This window comes from Psammomys obesus, unplaced genomic scaffold, assembly GCF_907164565.1.
Source record: "Psammomys obesus unplaced genomic scaffold, mPsaObe1.curated_primary_1811, whole genome shotgun sequence".
NCBI classification, from domain to species: domain Eukaryota; kingdom Metazoa; phylum Chordata; class Mammalia; order Rodentia; family Muridae; genus Psammomys; species Psammomys obesus.
Genome location: NW_026585644.1, coordinates 27,416,595 through 27,439,979, shown reverse-complemented (window position 1 = coordinate 27,439,979; position 23,385 = coordinate 27,416,595).

Genomic DNA, 23,385 nt, shown 5'->3' with positions numbered 1-23,385 from the left:
GAAGTCAGTAAAGACTTAATAATGGCTCTTTGAAAATATTTCATAATCAGATTGTTATACTTGACAGAAATCTTTTCTTATATTTATTCACTTTACGTCTCAATGGTAGCCCCTTTCCTCCTTTCCTCCTAGTCCCTCCCTTCTGTTCCTCCCTTATACTGCTATCCCCTGTCCCCTGCCCCTCAGAAAAGGGAAGATCTCCCCCCAACTGCCAGAAACCCACCTCAGCACATCCAGTCTCATGAGGACTGTGTACTTCTTCTTTCACAGTGTCCTGGCAAGGCAGCCATGCCAGGTTGAAGTGATCTAAAGGCATGCAACAGAGACCAGATCAGAGACAGCCACCATCCCCTTTTGGGGGAACCCACATGGAGGCTAAGCTGCCTATTGGGTATATATGTGTAGAGGGTCTAGTCCTTGCCTGGTCCTTGGTTGGTTCTTTAGTCTCTACAAGCCCCTCGTAGGCTCAGGTGAGTTGGGACTGTTGGTTTTCTTGTCGAGCTCCTGAGTTGAAAAGAGGAAACAGGGTAATAGAGGGAACACTGAAGTAAATGAGGGTTGAGATCAGATAAAGGGTGGGCAGGGATGAGGGAAGTCAGAGAGCTTATAAAGAGAGGTGCAACCATAGGCGAAGGCACCTCCTAGACAAGTCAGCGACCTGTAACAAGGTGGGCTTCTGGGAGGATATGGGAGTGAATCTAGCTGAAACCCCTGGTGGTGGGATTATGGAGACTGGAGAGGCCACTCTCTAACCAGACAGGACTCCTCATGGAGAGAGGAAAACACCAACCCACCTACAAAACTTCCATCCCGAATTTACCCTGCCTTCAGGATATGCAGGGATTAAGATGGAGCAGAGATCATGGAAATGACAGAAATAATAACTTAATTTTTTTCCCCTGATTCTTGCCTTTTACATTCACTGGTCTTTATTTTGCCATTTTGGGTAACAACCAAAGTAATAAAAAAGTAACAAAAGATCTCCTCTATGGTTTGCTGTTGTTGTTTTGTTTGGTTGTTTTTTTGTTGTTGTTTTGTTTTACAAAGAAACTTTTCCACCCATTTCTAGATGCCAATGAGTTTAATGCATGAAACATCCACCAAGAAGCTACTTTTCTAAGCACTTTGTACACTGAATAAGATAAATACAGAGTAACTGAATGAGATATGTGAAGTGGTGAACTTCAAAAATCTTGGAAATTTCATTAATAGAGAACATATTCAATTATATGGGACTGTCCTGCATGGACATCATTCTGTTCCTCTCCTGGAGGCATTTACAGATCACATAGAAGTGTTCTAATTTTTACCTAGATTGCCTTCCTTGGAGCCTTTTCTGTTATAATCCCTTAGACAGGAAAAAGCTTTCCATCTACTGAATGTATTTGAATCTGCTGAAGACATTTGGCTGTTGTGAGTCATTTGGGCATAGTCTAGGAATGATTTAGGGCAATGAGCTCCAGCGGAGAGTTTGAATGTACCATTGGTACAATTCTCAGAAAGTCACTGCCAAGGTCTTAGTTTGGTGAATACTTTTTATGAAGATCTTTGGAATGGATTAGAGGAAGGAGAAACTATGTCTCGGCTCTATACAACCAGTGTTGCATGAAAGAATCATCTATCTTCTGTTTCAGCAATCCACTTGGATGGCTATCTCCCTGAGTACATCATTATGAATACGAGTAACTGAATCTTCAGATATGCTTGAGCCCTTGGTCTAGGACTGCGCAACACAGTATGTCTATTGTGTTGCTGTTTATTGGTTATACTTGGGATACAAAATGGGGAGAGTGCAAACCCCGCCCTTCCAAGGCCTGAGAGATTTCTCATGATGTATTGAGTCAAAAAGAGGTGAAAGCTATGTTTCTGAGAAGCAGAGATGTTATCTGTATCCCAGTGAAAGGACATTATATTTCCAGAACTCAACAGGAATTGACAGCTAGAGAAGATGAGCTTGAGGCTTTTTCTGCAGAGAGGCATAGTGACCACTGGAATCCCAGATAACAAACAGTTTTGTAAGACTCAACTTCATGTGAACTCCAATGACTCTACAGAATCAAACATTAGTATTTTGGGGGTATTAAGGTCTTTTGGGCATAAGATATAAATGTGATTAGATTTTGTTGAAGATTACAAAGATGTCACCCAATGATACTTAATTTGAAATAAAATAAGACTCATAAAAAATGTCAAAATTAAACAATAGAGAAAATAACAACGATCACCAAAAACAGAGGGTGAGTCTTTCCAGAGAGAAGGCAGAGAAGCTCAGAGGCAGGAAGGTGCCAATTCTGCCTCTTAGGAGAAAGCTGACCTGGTCACTGGGTCCTAGAAGTGCTTTCTGGGTGACTCAGGATCAGTTACAAGCTGTAACAACTCACCCTGATTCCGTTCTAGCTAATTCCTTCCTCGTGCTCTGGAGAGTGGCAGAGCCAGGCATTGACTTCAGTTCTCCTGTCCCTCAGGCTGTAGTTTTCCTTAGCCACAGATGTGGCCTTGTTTTCCATTGGCTCCCTGGCATAAATGCTAGCTCTGGTTAGACATTTCCAGGCATTCAAGCTAATGGAAGCCCACTAGACTCTAGTTTATAACAACAGAACTAAGCAACTTCAGTTTTTACAGTTTTCTTTTCTTTCACATGTCTTATCTACTGCCTTCCTGAATTGTCCCAGAATTCCTCTAACTCATTTTTTGTGCTGCTTTGTAAATTTATTACACTATCTGGAAGCTACCTTAGTTTTATAATTACGATTAAATGATTCATTCACCCTTCTGCTTCTCTCTCTCTGGATAATCTGGCACTCGGACAAATCTCGACTATTAAGTGGTATTTATTTAATTATGATTTGCTGTAGAGCTGTTTAAGAGAAGGTCACTAGGTTAAAACCATTGTGCTGGTGCTCAGAGTGGAGGGTGTTTGTGCTGAGTTACGTTTGGGTGTGCTTTCCCTGACGCTGAGCTAACACAGCCATGTTTATATTACACACACACACACATTCTCCGAGCTGCTGACTTTTTTTTTTTTAATCCCCCAAGAAAGAGATAGATGTAACACAGGAAAATGACTCCATTTGATGTGATAGGTCAGGTCAAGATGGTCTGATGGCAAATACTTTCCACTTGAATTAACTGGAGTGCTTTCCGATTCTCTCTACTCTCCCTTGCTCCCAAATCAACACCGAAGAAGCAGCCAGTAACTCCAGAAGGCCTGAAGTCTTTATAGCTTTTACTAAGACTTTTAGTCTGTCTGGAGTCTCAAGAGGCTGAATGAACGGATGTCTTGGACACTAAGAACACCGTCAGAGTCCCTGGTTTGTTTATGAATGAGTAGGAGTTTGGAAATCTGTACAGGACCTGCTTGACATCTTGAAAGAAGACAGAGTTTGATTGCAATAAATATGAATGTAAAGGATAGAGCAAGGCTCGCCATAAAACCCCCACTGGAGACTCCCTTCAACTAAATTTTCCAGAGTCTCTTGTCTTCCCATTCAGAGCTTTGCATTCTCTGGGCAAATGTGAGAAATGTCAGCCTATTTGCCAAGGGGAAACTGAACAAGGTGGATGGCCTCTGTCTCAGCAGGACACCTGGATAGCAATCTTATCTAGAGCCAAATTGGGGGCTATCTATGCCTGCTTGTTTATTTATTCTCCTTCTGTTTGGAGACTTTCCCTGATTAATTACTTTCTAGTAATAGAGGCTGCTAACTAATGTCTCATCTGATTAACCTGTAATTTAGCCCTTGGTCCCAGAGGGTGGGCAGGCCATCCTGCCTGGGGAATGAAGGAGGTCATTGGCTAGAGGCCTCTGGGATGCCAGTTCTGGGCTCATTTATTTACTTTACGTCTTGTTTGCTATTCCTGCTGCAGTGACTGGAGACAGCTCCCCCCCAAGTCCCATCCACTCTAATTGGCCTGCTGAAACAGCAGTGGACACAAGACTTAAGAAATGTTTTCTTTGAAAACTTCTGGTCCGACAGACACTTTGAGCTCACATTTCACCCTGTTTCTATTGCATGCCCTTCCCCGGGACTTCTGGGAGAACGGTGTGAGTCTCACAGGAGAAGGCTGCTCTGTGATTCGGGGGATTGTGGAAGTAGGGGCTGATGGACTGGAGGTTGGAGGGGAGGCTATGCTGAGGCAGCTTCGCATCTTCAGAATCTCAAGAGCATGCCAACGTTAACACATCTGAGGAGGTATTCAGTATCAAAGTCTCTAATATTTGGCTCCATAAACACGATACCGGTTGCAAAAACAAAGCTAAGGAGCTCATGCTGATTACTTCAATAAGAGCTGTTTAATTATGAACGTTTGGGAAATGAAGTTACCAACAGGACCAGGAGTGCTCTGGTGTCCCAGCGTTTCTGCCCTCGGTATCCCGCTGCCCAGCCAGATTGCCCACTCAGCTGAAAAGTCTGACATTGAGCAGGGCACGCCCTCAGCCCTACAGGAGATGATCGGCTTGCCAACAACTCCCTCTGACTGCAGTGGCAGTTTTCAGGAACTGATTAGCAACAGAACCATCAAACTTTATCAGTACTGTTCCCAGGCCATCCAGGGGTTACTTTTGGTGGCTGCGATCAGAGCTCCTGGGAGACTGGCACGTGGGAAACCAATTACTGTTGGTAAGGTAGTCTGTTGACCTTTTCTTCCAAAAGTCAGGGTTCCAGGACTGAGTGATGCAGAGCTGAATTGTGAACGAAGAGACAAGGGGTTTGACCATGACAGTAATGTTTTAGTTCAGAAATGAATTCTTCAGAATAACCTGGGGAGAAATATGGATTTATAGACTTCTGAATAATTCTCTTGTGTGTTTAGTTATTTTACATCAAGTGCAGTAAGCCGAGTTATCTATATACATTTTAACTGACAAAAATGTATTTGAATTTGTGAGTGTAACAAAAGAACTATGAGAGCATGCATACAATATCAAAGAGTAAGATTCCTGTTATGTAATTTTAATATATTGGTTATTTTTATCATTATTTGGCTGTTTTACATTTTATTTTATTTTATTTGTTAAAACCTTGAAGCATACAAATATTCATCAGCAGATAGGGATCATATTCCTACCCACCCCTGATGGTTGTATTACATAAGATAGTGAAATGCTTACGAGCTACCAATGAACCCCTGACTGTTACACCTCTGCATGGAAACCTACTCACCAACATTCTGTTCTTTTTGGAAATCAAGATACATACAATTGCTTCCTAGAGTAATGTTAATGAGAGTGATAATAGACAGTGATTTTGAAAGTATATCAGACAAAACAATGTATGGGCTAGAGAACTAGCTCACAGGAGAACAGTGATTGCTGTATAACTAAGACGACTTGAGTTTGGATGTCCAGCACCCACACCAGCATGGCTATTTGTGCTTGCAACCCTAATGTCAAGGGATGAAGACAAGCTGATTCCAGGAGCTCTCAGCCCAGCCAACATCGCCAAACTTGTGAGTTTCAGGTTCATTGAAAGACCTGGGCTAGAATATTGAAGTGGAGTATGATAGATGACACTTGATGTTCTCCTCTGGCCTCCTCTTGTGTGTGTGTGGGAATGCACACCACCTCCCACAAATGTTTATATACACCTCCACACACAGGCACACACTGAAATGAAAAGGTGGCAAATATACTGTAGAAAGAAACCTACATTTTTAATGTATTTCCATTGAGGTTATAAAGATGGTTTCCCTCTTGCCTATAACTGCTCCTTTATTTTTATGATTCAAGTGATGGCTTGAGGTCGCCAAACAAGTAACAGGATATTTGAGTTACTGGAGCTACCCTTGGCTTCAGATGCTTCATAAAATGGAGGAAGAACCATAGACTGTGGGGTCAGGTCTTCTTCAAAGTTGTGTGTCTCTGGGTACTGATCATCCCTGAGGTTATGTTTCCTGTTCTATATGATACAGAAGAAATGATGAGCATTTTGTAAGAACTCAGTTTTGCTGATTGATCTATCCAGATGCTAAGTACCGAGAGGCACTTTACCTACTAGAGAGTGACTTCCTCTGATTGGTTAATAGTTTGGCCAACTGCTTGGGATTACCAACATTCTGGTGATGATGAAGTAACATATGTTCATGGATTTCCATCGTGTGTTTGTCAGTGTTAGGACTATATGAAGAAGATCTTTGTTCCTATAATCACTAGAGGTGTTCTTGAATTCCATCATAGACAAGGAGCAATAATCTACTTCCTTCAGAGAACAAGACAAAGTTTTTAAGTCAGATTTATATTGTGATTTGGGGGGTAATGTTCTCACTTCTATGTCAATATTGCCTGCTATTGTTTGGATCCTAAGTGTACTGCAAGGACCGATATGGTAAAGACTATGTTCTCAGTATGGCATCAAAAGGAATTAGTAAAATGCAAGGAAGCCATTGTGTGGAGAGCCCAAAGGTGAGGGTGGTACTCCAGGCCTTTCTTCTTTTCTTTTATAATTCCCACCCATGGGGTGAGCAGCTTCACTGTGCTCCATGTTCCCGCCACAATGTGCCACAAATACAAATGCAACTGTGCTACATGATCGAGGACTGATTACCCCAGAACTGATAGCTGGAGCATACCTTTTCTCCTTAGCAATATAAGCTGTTTGTCTCAGGTATTTGTTATAGTGAGAGGAAGCTGGCTACCACACTGCTAAAAGAACTCTCGGAACTCATGGCTGGCTGGAGAGACAAATCTGAGAAAGGAAGAGAACCTTGAGTTTGTGAAAGATGAAATAGAGGAAGAGAGATGGAGGGGGCTCCCTGGATCTAAGCTTCAGGCCTTGGGGCATTTGCCTGGGGAACACATGCCTATTACTCTCCTTTTGTCTGACTTATTTAAAAATTTCCTCTTAACTTTTTACGCATGGTAAGCAAAGTTAAAATAACACCTTAAATTCCTCTATGCGTGGACTTGTTTTCTCTCCAAATGATCAGAGTTACTGAGAGAAGCTTAGACAGAATGAAGGTTATTTGAGGTTCAGTAGACCCACTGGGAAGAACCCACTTAATCTGACCAGCTACTGGGACTTGGGGAGAGGCAGTGGCGTATTATTACCTAGCCTAATGGGTAGACAACCTCACTTGGTTCCTAGGAGCTAGCCTGTGCCAATTTTAACTGCAAACACCAAAACTAACTTGTGGGGACAGGAAAGGTGTCCAGGATTGGACTCCAGGTACCTTGTTCTTGATCCAAGCTCTCTTAATGTTTATGTTTCCTGATGTGATTCATTAACTTCTCTTACTATGTTTTCTTATTTGTTTAATATGGTGAGTAATTCCAGTATCCTACTGCCATTGACCAAACAAACTAACAAGCTTGAGGCAATGTGAGAGGATTTTGCTAAAATTGAAAAATTCTATGAAACCACCACGGGCTTCGTTTTACATAATTGAGTCATATTTGAATCCTTTCAGACTCCATACATGATGTACTGTATCAGAACAATAATAGTCTTGATTGTAATTTCCCTCCAGATCCTATTTTTACATAAAGGAGGCTGGAGGAGAGGTGGAGAAAGGAAAGAACTTGTCCTCAAAGTTTGATGACATGTTAGTGCCAAGGTTAAAAGTAGAGCATGGAGAGCTGGCTTCCTTTTCTGTTTCTTTTCCTTATGTAAGTGTCTCCGATAGTGTAGGCACTTCAGGAACTGTTGAAGGTCAAATAGGGTCCAGTAAAAACGCTAAGAGAATACCTGCCCAAACTTCATGTCAACTTAAAAAAATAACCCACTAAATCAAATTTCTGCTAGATGTGAGGTCACTAATGTGAAGTCAACCTAATAAGGGCCATACCCTTAAAGAAAACTGATATTACCTCCTCTAGAAACTATGAGCTCTCAATGAACTTTCTGCTCCCTCTACATTAGAATGCTGTCTTGATCTTGTGCAGGTCTTATGCACCAGTGATGCTGTGAGCTCACTGATGCAGCAGTCCTGTCATTTACAGAAGACACTGTTTTCAGGAGTTCCTCTCTACCTTCCGGCCATTGCAATTTTTCCATCCATAATTCCAGGATGGTTCCCAAGCCTTGGAGAAGGGATGTTTATAAGGTGTTATAAATGTCCCATTTATAACATGAGCATAAAGTGTCTGAGCATGCCACAGACACTTGTTCATTATACTTTGGTTAATTATGTTTCTTTCTTAATTGTTGTCTTTTACACTAAGAAACTTCTCTGATATACTCTAAGATGTGAATTTTTTAATTTTTTAAATTTATTTTTATTAATTACAATTTATTCACTTTGTATTCCTCCTGTAGCTCCCGCCCACCTCCCCTCCCAATTCCACCCTCCCTCCCTCTTCCCTACCTGTGCCCCTCCCCTAGTCCACTGATAAGGGACATCCTCCTCCCCTTCCATCAGATCCTATTTTATCATCAGGAATGTCTGTATTGTCTTCCTCTGTGGCCTGGTAAGGCTTCTCCCTCAGGGGGAGGTGCTCAAAGAGCAGGCCAATTCGTTCATGTCAGAGGCAGTCCCTGTCCCATTACTATGGAACCCACTTGGACACTGAACTGCCTTGGGCTACCTCTGTGCAGGGGTTCCAGACCATCTCCACGAGTGGTCCTTGGCTAGAATATATCAGTCTCAGAAAAGACCAGACTTTTTGGTTCTGTTGCTCTCCTTGTGGAGCTCCTGTCCTCTCCAGGTTTTTCTATCTCCCACTTCTTTCATAAGATTCCCTGTACTCTGCCCAAAGTTTGGCTATGACCCTCAGCATCTGCCTTAATACCTTGTAGGGTAGAGCCTTTCAGAGGCCTTCCGTGGTAGGCTCTTGTTCTGTTTCCTGTTTTCTCCCTCCTCCAATGTCCATCCTCCTTGCCTTTCTGAATGGGGATTGAGCACTAAGATGTGAATTTAGAGGGTAGTGTAATACTACATTATTGCAAAATAAATAGTAGTAGTTTTACTTCTGAGGCCTATGAACCCCCATGGTTTCCTGGCTAGATTTATAGTACAAGCATGTATTTTGTCTCGTGAAGGGGACCCTATATCAAATCAGAAAGCAGTTGATGACCCCATCACATTTGTGCCACTATTGCACCCATGGCTGTATCTTACCTTAGCAGTTATTATTGTGCTTTATGGCATTTATAGATGGCTGAGACTGTTGTTGATGACTTTTTACTTCAGTACCCTTTGTAGCACCTTTTGATATTATAAAAGCTAGCCAGCATGGAGAAAGCTTTCTGGTTAATATAAATTTATTTATTTTTTTACATTCTGGTATCAAAGTGTGTGGCATACTCAGTGATAGGGTCTTAACATCAAACTTTGGTAGGCATCCATGAGCAATGCAGTATTCTGTATTGAATTCATTGTCTCTGGGACACTCTGACTCAAAGTAAGGCATTACTGACCTGACATTGGGATTTCCATTTGGCAACCTCTGGCTTTCAGGAGAAGCATTACCCTTCATGTAGAAAAGCCCCACTCAAACTCTTTTATATGTATATGTTTAGAAAGTTTACGAAGCATAGGATTTACATAGCATTCTTAAAAGATATTCTTAGTAATGATTAACTCTTTCCAAATCGTCATTTGCCCTACCTTCATATACCGTCCCCCTTTCAAGCCTCTCTCTTCATTATTCTCCTGTTTCCTTCAATTTCACCTGTGTTCTACCCTCCTTCCTCCATTAGCATATTTCTTCTCCTTCTGTACCAATTGTGACCTTTTAGTTTTTTGATTTCTAAAAGTATTCCAAATTGAGATGCTGAGCAAATTGTCTGAGAAATTTTTTTTCTAGTTTTTGCAAGCTCAGATATTTTCATATTGCATTAGTGATAGATTGCAAGACTGGTTTCTGAAAGCTTTCCTCTGCATGTTTAGCTTGGGTATGCTAGCACCTCCTTTTACTATGGACGATTAGGAAGAATCACATTTTAATCTCTGCTGCCTCTCCATTTGAGATAAAGTTAAATCTTCATTGTCTACCTTGAAAGACAATAAAGAAAGTCATGAAAGTGGTCACTAAGAAAACAAAAAGCTTTGGAAACTAATACCCTAGAGAAATATTTGTCATTAACACTATTCTTTAAAACAGAAATCACAAAACCATAATGCATTAAATAAATAAGCATTTCTGTCCTTTAAAATAAAGTTGTTGAATCTTTAATGGATATTGATTGGTGTTTTGGTCACTGAGGCAATTCTGTAGCCAGCAGTGATTCCCAAGATCAAGGTTCAAACCACATGACTTTTTCTTTAACCAAGGCATTAGTTTTATTAATACTCAAGTGTCTTCATGCTTTATAAAATGGTAGCCTCTAGTGACTTAGGACAAGTTACTCATTGACAAAGGCCAGGAATATTTCACTATGGCTTTTGGTATGAACTTTTGGAACGCCGCAAAGAGGAAATATATTTTGCTGCTTGTAAAGGAATTCAAGACCTTTATGAGAAACTAGAACTCACAAAACCACTGAGACACTTACATAGAAATAATCACTGATTTCAGTCTTCTACAAGCCAGTGCCTGCTGAAAAAAAGTTTAGAAAATAAATACAAGCAGCTAATACTTGAGAGTATTTACTATCTGTTTGGTAGCAGGATTCATCCCAAGTCCTTATGTCCTTCTCCATGCATTTGCTGGGGGAAAAAAAACCCATAAAATTTTAAATAGTTTAATTTTTAAATATTTACTTATTTGTTTGTTTTACTATTCATTTATTTTTATGTCAGTTTATTTAATTTGCATCCCAAGAGTGCCCCTCCCTCCTCCTTCCTGCCACCCTCTCCCTTCCCCTTTCCTCTCTCTTTTCCCCCAGAAAAGGGGAGTGCACCCCTCTCCTCATATCAGCCTTCCCCAGCACATCAAGTCAAATCAGGACTTAGTATATCTTCATCCCCTGAGCCCAGGCAAAACAGTTCTGTTTGGGGGAAACGATTCAAAAGCAGGCAATAAAGTTCAGGTTAGAAAGAGCCCCCTCACCCACTTACCAGGAGCGCCATATAAAGGCCTGTCTTAATTTTCCAAGTAACAAATGAACAACAGAATACATTAAGAAGGTAGTGAATTGAATGTATGATTCCACTATCCATGTTCTTTTCAAAAAGGTCTTATTTATTTTGATTTTATGAGTATGTGTTGAATATGCACCTGTGTGTGTCTGGTGCCCTCGGAGACCTGAAGAGGGCATTGGATACCTGGGAATTGGAGTTATAGTTGCTTGTAAGGTACTGGAGAGATGCTGGGAACCAAACCCAAGCCCTCTGTAAGAGCAGCAAATACTTTTAACCACTGAGCTTTCTCTCCAGCACTACATCCCCCAGTTTTAAAGTTCATTTGAAGTTTTAAATAATGGCCTAAAAATACTTCTTAACGCTGTCTACTGTTATTTCTATCTCTCCCAAGTCTACCATCTCTTAGGTCAAGAAAACTGAGAGGTAAGCATTTTAAGTGTTTCCTTACCTTTTTAGATTGTAATCACAGATACAAAACCATATCTGATGTTTTCTTTTCTTCGCATATACTATTCTGGAAAAGCTTACTATAAGTGCACACATGTGCATGTGTGTTTATGTATAGGGAACAAGAGGGAATGGGGTGTGAGGGTTAGCACTACTCAGTGCTGGCACACAGGACTTATTGTGTGGGCCCCCCAGTGTGTTCCTGTATTTCATTTAGTCTATGAACAAATATTTATGGTCTTCCATTTTCCAGGAATTCTGTTGGTTTCTGAGTCTATGCAGTTAATTAAACCCTGGTTCCTCCAGGTGCTTATATTGGGATTCCTTCCATTTGGTATACAGAGCACAGAATTTTAAAATTATTCATTATTATACACAATCTTTCTTTATTTGATACCCAAACAATGATATAATCCATCTTAAAATGCCCTTTTTAAAATTTTTATTTGGAAGTACCTTTTCTATATAATATTCTTGCATGTGGAGACCTCAGTTTTATAGGAAAGGAGATTTTTCTTATGCAGATTTTCTTTATACATTTGGAGTCATTGATGAAGTGGCAAGGTTGGGTGATTTAGTGGGTGGCAGAGAGATATACACAACATCTCTAGAAGTTGCCAAGATCAATATGAGCAAGATGTTGACTATCATAAGTTTCACCATTTGAATTCATAAAAGTACTGTGGTTATGTTTAGGACCAAGAGGCACTGATTTTTATTTCATTATAATATCATGGATTGAGTCATTGGCAACAGAACTTATCATACCATTCTTTTGGCAAGATAAAGTAAAATGTGGTTCCACTTCATTCTGCAGTCAGGTTGTCTATCGTCTGGGGTAGATTAACTCCGCTGATAAAAGTCTAGTGCCATTGAGTCTTAGACCTCAATCACTTTCACGTGAAAGCAGTAGAGATTCATCTTCATCAGTGGATGCCTCAAATGTGGGCCACCAATGCTAATGTAGACAGTCATCAGAAGACACGAAAAGAAGGAATGGGATGAGATTTAGGTTTCTTCTCCTATCACCTCTCCAGAGCAGGGATTCATTGTACTTTATGCACTGATTTATCTGCCTGGTTTTGAAAGCTTTTATGAAGCAAACCATGATAAGGTACACTCTCATCATGCCTAGCAGGCTAGGTGCCATACTGGCAACTTTTTTCTTTGTGAAGCAGTTTTTATTGAAATGGATGTATCGTATAATACACTATCACTTCAAGTTCACAATCCAAGTATTTTTACCATGTTCTCTGGTTTGCACAATCAATATCATAATTAACTTGAGACCATTATTATCACATAAAGAAATTTCAAAACCATCACTCATCATCACCCCCTGCATTCTTTTCCATCGTTCTACTTGTCTCTTGTCTCCTTGCTTGCCTCCAGTGCATGTTCCTGGCTCCAAGAAATTGATCAATTGCTTTTATCTTTATATATTTCGCTTTTGGCAACTTCCATCAGAGGTGGTGACCTAGTCTGGCCTCAAAGAATAGCTCTGTTTATTTTTTTTAAATATAAACTGTTAACAATGTCATTTATTATTGCCAAATACCATGTTCTGTATGTACATAATTTTCTATGCTATGATTCATGACTGACAAGTATCATGTTTGTATTTTTTGTTTTTAAGTAAAATATCACCAAAAGACCCCCCAAAAAAACTAAAAAAATAAAAAGATAAAAATATTACCATGAGCATGTAATACCTAGGATCATGACTTTACAATAGCTAATCCCTCACTAGGCAATGGGAATATTTTAACTTTGTCACAGTCTTATGAGGGCATCATTGTATCTATGTTCTGGCATTGTCCAAGACATTGTTATATAGCATGTACATACCCCTAGCATGGAGTCATCTCTTAGAGAAAAGAGTTGAGCTCCATTCTTCTCTAAGACCCAGCTTTAAAAGACTTTAAATGTAACATTTTTGTACATGTATGTCGCACATTTTGATAATGTTACTACTTAATTACTTTCTTCCATCTCCCATCTCCTGTGTGTCTCCTCCCTTTTCTCGAGTAGTGTATTTTTTTTTATTTCCTCCTTGTCCTCCATCTAGTTGTCTTCCCTTCTCCTCCTCTTTTCACTCTTAAATACCTTCCACACATGAGAGAAAACATTCAGTATTTGTCTTTCTGAGTCTGGCTTATTTAACATGATTTACAGTTACGTTTTTTTTTTTTTTTCCCGCAAATGACCTAATTGAACCCTTTATGACTAAATAAATATCCATTGCATATGTGAACTACATTTTCTTTGTACATTCATCTGTTGATGGCTATCTAGGCGAGTTCTATAACTTGGTTATTGTGACTAGTACCTGGGTGCTAGCTCTTGGTTCTTCCCGAGATACTGTTAATGAGGTGGTAGTTAGACTGTAAGCACTTGACGACTCTGCATTAGGCCATGTTGTTAGCTGATGTTTGTCAATTCTGACTTAGATATCCTGGGTGAATTAAAGTATTTTTTAAATGTTTATATGTGGGACTGTAGGTCTGCTCAGGATGCAGGTTTCTAGATCTTGCTTTCCCAAATGCTAAGCAAAGCTTGTAGATAACCTTAAGTATGGGTTTTCTTAAGACCTCAAAGTTTTTGCAATGACCTTCTTGGATAAAGTGACACTCCTCAACCCAAACCAGCTTCTTGCCAAGATCTTCCATAAAATGCTTAACAGAACTGCCATGTAAACATTAAACACATGTGTTTGGGTTTTCTAGAAAGGTAGGACATGGGGGTTGGCAGTTTATTGGCTGCACTTAATTGAAGTGAGTGTGGAGAATAATAAACAAGTATTAAAAATCTGTGAAAAGATTCATGTACTTATTGGCTTTGCAAGAGGAAGGAGGGGCCAGTTCAGAAGTTGGGGCAATCTGTTCTTTTTCAATGTAATGCTAAAGCCATTGTTCAATTAATCTTTCCAGTTTGAAAGAACTCTGCATATAAGACAGTCAGGATTAAGGAAAATGACTTTCAAAGCACCCATTTCTAATTTAAACAAATCCATAGTTAGAAAAATTACTACCCCTTTCTCTCTTTTATGCAGTGTTTTGTGGGTGTAGGGAAAGGTGGGGTAAGAAATAGGGCCCAATTCTGACATGGTCCTAATCAGCCACTCTCATTCCAAAGCAGATGGTCCAAACCAAAAGGTATCAAAAAGCAAAAGCAATATTTTGTGTCAGTTCCATGACATACATGTGGGGGATGCCTTGGGGTTCACTTCTGACAGACAGGATACTTAGGAAGCTGCTGTACCTGCCTCAGATTCACAAACAGTAGAATGTTGAAAGCTTTGGGTTTGAGAGTTGGTGTTAGGAGCAGGCCTGAGGGATCAGTGTACTGATCAGCATCTGTTGACTACCTGTGCACGGAACATCAGGTGAAACACGTAAGGAATATGTAGTCCTGAGGCCTGCTCCAAGGGAAACATGAGATACCATACAAGTGTCCACTGAATATCTGACAATAGAGGGTTGGGTCAGTGAAAGCAGCAATCATCCGCAACTCCTTCAGGGGAGCTAATTTGGGGATGATTCACGCTTGCAGCAGAAGAGGTAGAACTTGTCTCCTTATGTGAGCAGCTGGTGCTAGGATAGCTCATCACCTTGAATTTGTAGGTGAGTGCAGAAGGATGGTGTCTGTCTGTCTCTCTGCCTGCCTATCTATCTGTCTATCTATCTATCTATCTATCTATCTATCTATCTATCTATCTATCTATCTATCATCTATCTACTTACCTACCTACCTATCTACCTATTTACCTATCCATTAAGACCTCCATTATTATTTGCTCTTATGGGCTCCTAGAATCTTAAGGACCAGGACACATTCTCTCTGTTTACCTTGAGCCGTCACATTTGATCTCTCCAGGGTTTCCCTGGATCATTTCAGTGACAAGAGGGAATTTCCTGGTGGGGTTAGAGACTGTATTTTTAAAATGTGAGATACTAAGGAAATAGGACTACTGCAAGATTTTGAAATTTGACAGAAGCAGACAGCCTTCTCCATTGCTGTGATGAAACTTTGCCCAATTTCTTGGACCTTTAAATACCACAGATAAGCTTAGCTTTCTGGCTGATGGGGAAGGGGCTCACATAGAGATCTGTGGAGGCTCAAAGTGACACCTGCCCAGAGGCTGCCAGAGATTGGAGTCTCAAGCCCAAATTCCCCCTGTTCTCTAATTAGCCTGATGCTAACCCTCTGCTGTAAGATTTGGCTTTAGTAAATCCAGATGTATTAATAACTTTAGCTTCAGCCCTCTTCCTTGTGGTGTGATTTTCTGTAGGTGAGTTCACCTCTCTGAACCTCTACTCCCTTCTTTGTAATGTCAGGATAAATGTCAGCTAGACTCCCAAGAGGCTCACACTTAGTTTTATTGGCTACATTTTATCCTAAGAATAATCAGAAATACATGGATTATCATCTGCAGTTTTCAAGAAGGACCATCCAAAGAGTGCTTCAAACATACTGAGAAGAATGCGAGGAAGTATGAACAATGATCCATCAATTATACATGTGCATAGTGCAGTACATGGGCCAGTGAGAGGTGTGGTAGAGGTATAGTCAGTGGATCTTGCAATTCTTAGTTAGACTCCTCCGAGATAAAAGAAGAGATACTTGGTATCCATACTACCACAAAGTATGAAGAACATACATTTGTGAGTACCCCCATTAGATTCTAGCCACATCTGGTTACTAAAGTAGACATATTTCTTATTTAATTTTAAACAATTTTAGACATGTATACAATGTACTGAGATATTTGCCCCTGAAAATCTTACCTTATCCCTTTCTGCTGATGGCTCTCTAGTCTTCTCCTTTTTTCATGCCACAGCTGTTATGTGTTCATGATTGCAAAGACCATGAAATATTTTGAAAATACAACTTTATAGCAATTTATTCTCTCTCTCTTCTTCTCTTTCTCTTTTGGAATTGAATTCTTTCCACTGTCTCTTCCACCAAGTTCTATAGCCATGGAGAAAGTAGTATAGGTGTCTCCTTAAGAGCTTAGAGTACCCACTAGTAACTTTTTTCTCCACTGGTAATGTATTTTTAGCACTTTGACCAGTAATGAGCATCTACATTAATTCTTGTCTACTGCAATGAAGCTTCTCAGACTAAAGTCTCAGGAGGCTCTGTCTGTGCATTACTGACTTTGGCAATCTGCAGAGTTTTGATAAAAACAGAACTTTAGTTCTCTTCCAGGAAAACATGATAAACTCTGATGAGGCCGAATATGGAGAATGGAGAGCCAGTGAAAGAAAGGCTTGGTGTTGTTGTTGCTAAGCCTAACCTGTGATCTGGATAGATCTTCATGACCTGTGCCAGAGCACCTTCTGAAAAATTGAGAAATTTCATTTTTTTCTGAATGGGAACTCTGGGTCTCTGACATTTATTGAAATTGTAATAAGTCTGAGGTATCTTTTACTGCCTGCTTAACATGTTTTAATTGTCATGTATGAGTCTCTAGAAATCACTGAGGCCATATTCATGTTGTGGAAACATATTAAACAAAATACTTGGAAGAAAAGTTAAGTTGCAAATGACACAGAATCATTTAATCTACCATCTCATTTTACAGATTGAACAAACTGCACACAGCTGAGGGGCCATTGCCAGATGGCTCAGTAAGGCCATCAAGTCACCCACACTACTACTGGGAATGTTTTCACTGGCAAGTGGTTGTTTTCTGAATATAAACTGCCAAACATCATTCTGCTATAATACTCATGATCTCTGTCTCAGCCTATCCCATTCTTCATGAACACTCCAAGAAGAATGGGAATTTCCTATCACCTCATAGAATTTAGTTGGTGAAGTTCTAAGACTCATGTTTAATGACTTGGGGTGTTTCAGTCTTCCCATTTTCACCCCAAAGCCTAGGACTCCCTGATGGCAATAATGGGAAAGGAGTTGACTTTTAGTGAAAGCTGACCACAAAGTAGTCATTGTTTTGAGCAACTTACATTAACTAATTGAGTTCTCAGGCATACTTTATGAGACAGATAATCTTACTATGCCTGGTTTTCCTCATAAGGAACCTAAGCTAAGAGGTCAGGTGTCTTGTTCAAATTCAGTGTTAATAGTTAGGTATAGTTAGGTCAATTTCAGTATTTTACTGCTCAGCCCTTCTTCTTGACCATGGAGCACTGGGTACCTCTTTTTGTAATATTTCCACTGCCCTTTGTCGTATCACCATATTAAGTATTAATAAGGGATATTTTCCTTCCCAGCTCTCCTCTAGTACACAGCTCCTAGTATACCTGTATATTTTACAAAACAAGAGGAGTTAGTCTTGATGTTACAAGTTACTGATTATTCTCTATGCTATGTCATTTTTAGCCTTAATTGTGGCTTCAGAGTTGACTGATGAATACCCTTTAACCAGCCCGTTAACCGACTGCTTAATGGAGACTATAAATTGCAACCTTGAGTCTTGAAGTTTAAAGTATACTGATTCGGTGGGACTAGTGAAGCTTACAACATGGTGAGACTCTGAAGAATCTAGCCAAGATTTCCCAGGAAGAACATCATTTAACTATTGTTAAAATATGACAAAGCATAATATTTTGAGCAATTGTTTTCCTCATTTGGTGCTGATAGAAGAACACAGTACTTTTCCCTCTATCATACCTGGAAAACAGTTATCTAGCAAACCAATTGCATCAATTAAAAAGCCAGAAGCTATGAGGTTGTTAACTTGACTCTGTCCCCAACCAGCTGTATGGCCTTGGTATTATCTATATTTTTCTCTACCTGCAGCATATAGGCTGGTTTTGATTCCTGAATTTTTACCAGCTTTAAAATTCTGTAACTTTAAATTTTTTTTAATTATTACAATTTATTTACTTTGTATCCCAGCTGTAGCCCCCTCCATTGTTCCATCCCTCTCCTACTCTCTCTCCCTCTTCTCCTCCCATGCCCCTTTCCCAGCTCACTGATAGGGGAGGTCCTCCTCCCCTTCCATCTGACCCTAAGCTATCAGGTCTCATCAGGACTGTCTGCATTGTCTTCCTCTGTGGCCTGGTAAGATTTCCCCTTCCCCTCAGGGGAAGGTGATGAAAGAGCCAGCCACTGTTTTCATATCAGAGACAGTCCCTGTTCCCTTTACTTGGAGACAGGGCTGCCATGGGCTACATTTCTGAAGAGGTTCTAGGTTATCTCCATGTATGGTCCTTGGTTGGAATATCAGTCTCAGAAAATACCTCTGGACCCAGATTTTTTTATTCTGTTGCTCTCCCTGTGGAGCTCCAGTCCCCTCCAGGTCTTTCTATCTCCCCCTTCTTTCATAAGATTCCCTGCCCTCTGACCAAAGTTTGGCAGTAGTCTCAGTGTCTGCCTTAATAGCCTGCTGAGTAGATTCCTTCAGAGTCCCTCTGCGATAGGTCCTGTCTTGTTCCCCGATTTCTCCCTCTTCTGATGTCTGTCCTGTTTGCCTTTCTGAATGAGGATTGAACATCTTACCCAGGGTCCTCTTTCTTGCTTAGCTTCTTTCAGTGTAAAGATTTTAGTAAGATTATCCTATATTATATGTCTAATATCCACTTATAAGTGAGTATATACCATGTGTGTCTTTCTGTTTCTAGGATAATCTTTTCTTGTTCCCATTATTTGCCTACAACTTTCATGATTTCCTTGTTTTTAATTGCTGAGTAGTCTTCCATTGTGTAACTGTACCACAATTTCTGTATCCATTCTTCCACTGAGGGACATCTGGGTTGTTTCCAGCTTCTGGCTATCATGACTAAAGCTGCTATGAACATGGTTGAGCAAATGTCCTTGTTGTATACTTGAGCATCTTTTAGATATACTTGATATATACTAAAAGATATACTTGATATCTTTTAGGAGTGGTATAGCTGGATCCTGAGATAGCACTATTCCTAACTGTCTGAGAAGAGCCAGATTGATTTCCAAAGTGATTGTACGAGTTACATTCGTACCAAAGAGGAGATGTTCCCTTTTTCCACATCCTCTCCAGTATGTATTTTCACTTGAGCTTTTGATCTCAGCCATTCGGATGGGTGTAAGATGAAATCTCAGGGTTGTTTTGATTTGCATCTCCCTGATTACTAAGAATGTTGAGCATTTCTTTAAGTGTTTTTATGCCATTTGATATTCCTCTATTGAGATTTCTTTGTTTAGTTCCGTACCCCATTTTTAAATTGGGTTACTTGACTTGTTGGTGTTTAACTTCTTAAGTTCTTTGTATATATTCTGGATATTAGCACTCTGTCAAATACAGGATTGGTGAAGATACTTTCACATTTTGTAGGCCGCCATTTTGTTCTAATGACAGTGTCCTTTGCCTTATAGAAGCTTTTCAGTTTCAAGGGGTCACATTTATTGATTGTTGATCTTAGAGCCTGTGCTGTTACTGTTCTGTTCAGGAAATTGTCACCTGTGCCAGTGAGTTCCTGGCTCTTCCCCACTTTTTCTTCTAACAAGTTTAGTGTGTCTAGTTTTATGTTGAGGTCTTATTTAAGTGCTTGTCAGCCATTAAAGATTCCTCTGTTGTGAGTTCTCTGTTTAGCTCTGTACCCCATTTTAATGGGTTTATTTGGTTTGTTGGTGTGTAATATCTTGTGTTCTTTATATCCTCTGGACATTAGCCCTCTGTTGGATATAGGATTGGTGAAGATCTTTTCCCAATCTGTAGGCTGCCATTTTGTCCTATTGACAGTGTCCTTTGCTTTACACCAGCTTTTCAGTTTCATGGGGTCCCATTTATCGATTGTTGATCTTAGTGCCTGAGCTGTTGGTGTTCTGTTCAGGAAGTTGTCTCTGTATCAATGGATTCAAGGCTATTCCCCACTTTTTCTTCTTTAGATTTAGTGTATCAGGTTTAATATTGAGGTCTTCGATTGACTTGCAGTTGAGTTTTGTACAGGGTGATACATATAGATTTATTTGAATTCTTCTACATACAAACACCCAATCAGACCAGCACCATTTGCTGAATATGATTTCTTCTTTCCATTGTATGGTTTTGGCTTCTTAGTCAAAAATCACATTTTTTTTTTCTGTAGATTTGGTTTTATATCTGGGTCTTTGATTGTAGTCCATTCATCAGCCCATCTGTTTTTATGCCAATACCATGTAGTTTTTCTTATATTTGCTGTGTAGTACAGCTTGAAATCAGGGATGGTGATACCTGCAGAAGGTCTTTTATTGAACAGGATTGTTTTAGCTATCTAAATGAAATGGACTATTTTCTTGATATATACCACTTAACAAAGTTAAATCAAGATTAGTATAATCAATTTAAATAGACTCATAACTTCTGAAGATGTAGAAGTAGTTATTAGAAGTCTGCCAACAACAACAACAAAGCCCAAAGCCATGCGTTTTAGCACAGAATTCTACCAGACTTTCAATGAAGAGCTAATACCAATATGCTTTAAAATATTCCATGAAATAGGAACAGAAGGAACAGTGCCAAAAACATTCTATGAGACCACAGTCACCTTGATACCTAAACCATACAAAGAGTCAACAAAGAAAGAGAATTTCAGACCAATATTGTTTATGAACATTGATGCAAAAATACTCAATAAAATACTTGCAAACCAAATCCACGAATATATCAAAGACATCATCCACCATTATCAAGTGGGCTTCATCCCAGAGATTGCAAGGATGGTTCAGTATGAAAATCCATCATCTGGTCATAGTGGTGCACACCTTTAATTCCAGCACTCGATACAGGTGGATCTCTTTGAGTTGGAGGCCAGCCTGATTTACAAAGTGAGTTCAGACCAGCCAAGGTTACACAAAGAAACCCTGTTATATAAAACCAAAAACCAAACCAACTCGCCCCCCCCAAATCTGTCAATGCAATCCACCATATAACAAACTGAAAAAAGAAAAACCACACATGATCATCTCATTAGATGCTTAAAAAACATTTTTCAAAGTCCAACTCAAACATTTTCATGTTAAAAGTTTTGGAGAGATCAGGGTTACAAGGTGCACACTAAAAGAGTGTAAAGGCAATATAAAGCAAGCTAATAACCAACATCAAATCAAATAGAGAGAAAATTAGAGCAATTCTACAAAAATCAGGGACAAGGCAAGGCTGCCCACTCTCTGTGTATCTATTCAACACAGTACTTGAAATTCTAGCTAGAGCAATAAAACAATAAAACAACTAAATAAAACAACTAAAGTGGATACAAATTGGAAAGGAAGAAGTCAATGTATTACACAGATATTTTAGTATACATAAGTGACCCCCAAAATTCTATCAGAGAACTCCTACAGCTGATAAACTCTTCAGCAAAGTGGCTGGACACAAAATTACAATAGGTACAATAACCACAAATAGTATAAGATCTGGATATAACTCTAACCAAGCAAGTGAAAGACCTGTATGACAAGAACTTGAAGTTTTTGAAGAAAGAAATTGAAGAAGATATCAGAAGATGGAAAGATTTTACATGCTCATGGATGTGTAGGATTAACATAGGAAAAATGACCATCTTACCAAAAGCAGCCTACAGATCCAATGCAATTCCATCAAAACCCAAAACATGCCCCTCCCATGTCCACTGATAGGGGAGGTCTTCTTTTCCTTCCTTCTGATCCTAGTCAATTAGGTCTTATCAGGAGTGGCTGCATTGTCTTCTGCTGTGGCCTGGTAATGCTGCTTCCCCCTCGTGGGGGAGGGTAATTAAAGAGCAGGCCAATCAGTTCATGTCAGAGACAGTCCCTGTTCCTATTACAATGGAACCCACTTGGATATTGAACTGCCATGGGCTACATCTGTGCATGCAAAGGGTGGAGGAAGGGAGGGATTGGGAGGGTAGGAGGGGATACAAAGTGAATAAAGTGTAATTAATAAAGAATTAAAAAAAACAAAAAACACAAACTGAATGGAGATGATGATAACCTAGATACTATAACCTAGTTATAGTAAGCTTGGGTGTATATAAAAATAAATGAGATGGATTAGAAAAAAAAACCCAAAACAATTCTTTACAGACCTTGAAAGAGCAATTCTCAACTTCATGTGGAAAATAAAAGATTCTTACCTAAAGATATTCATCATGGAAAAAAAGAGAAATACAGAGGGAAAAAAACAGTAGACAGGAGAAAGGGAGTTGAATAAGGAGGATAAAAGGAATAGAATTAGGAAGAGGAAGGATGAGGGAAGAGGAGAAGGAGAGGGAATATAGCTCCAGAGTGAATGGCCTTAAGGACCCAATTCTCCGAGTGTGGCTCATGTCTTTGTTTTCACCATTTCTCATAGCCCATTAAATCATGACTCTATTGATAGTTGAAAGCAAAGCATTGCTCATGCTCAAATCACATTCTAAAGGCCCTGCTCCTGAATACTGCTACACTGCTACACTGTACTGAGGGGTGACTCCTCAGTACACGAATTTTTGGAGGGTGTTTCTGATCCAAGTCATTGTAACCTGGGCCTCAGCTTGGTGATACCAGGCAACTAGTGCTCAGGGCTCTGAGGCACTTCAGTGCTTTATCCTTGTGTGCCAATTGTTCCTGTTTCCCAGGAGCTGAAGTCAATCCAGTATGCTCAAGAGAGTGCAACCATAAATATCTCAGCAATTGATTTAGGAAACTTCTGAAAGCAGAGCGACAGAGGGTGCCAGCAATTCACCCTTATCTTGACTGCATGTGCTTGAGCTTGGACTCTATTATTTCAGTGTCAGATTTTATTTTTGTCAATTAAAAAGTTATAATTATGTTTGTTTTTGTGTGTGTATGACATAGGTGCATGTGTGTTGTTTGTATACAAGTGTTGCTATGCATGTTTGGAGGTCAGAGGACAAGCTCTGGGACAACTCAGGTTGTCAGGATTGAGGCAAAATCTTTTATCTCCTGGGTTGCCATGAAGTACCACTTCTATTTTGTCTTAAAATTTAAGATTGTCATATAAAACGATGGATCTCATTACGGCATATATATATATATATATATATATATATATATATATATATATATATA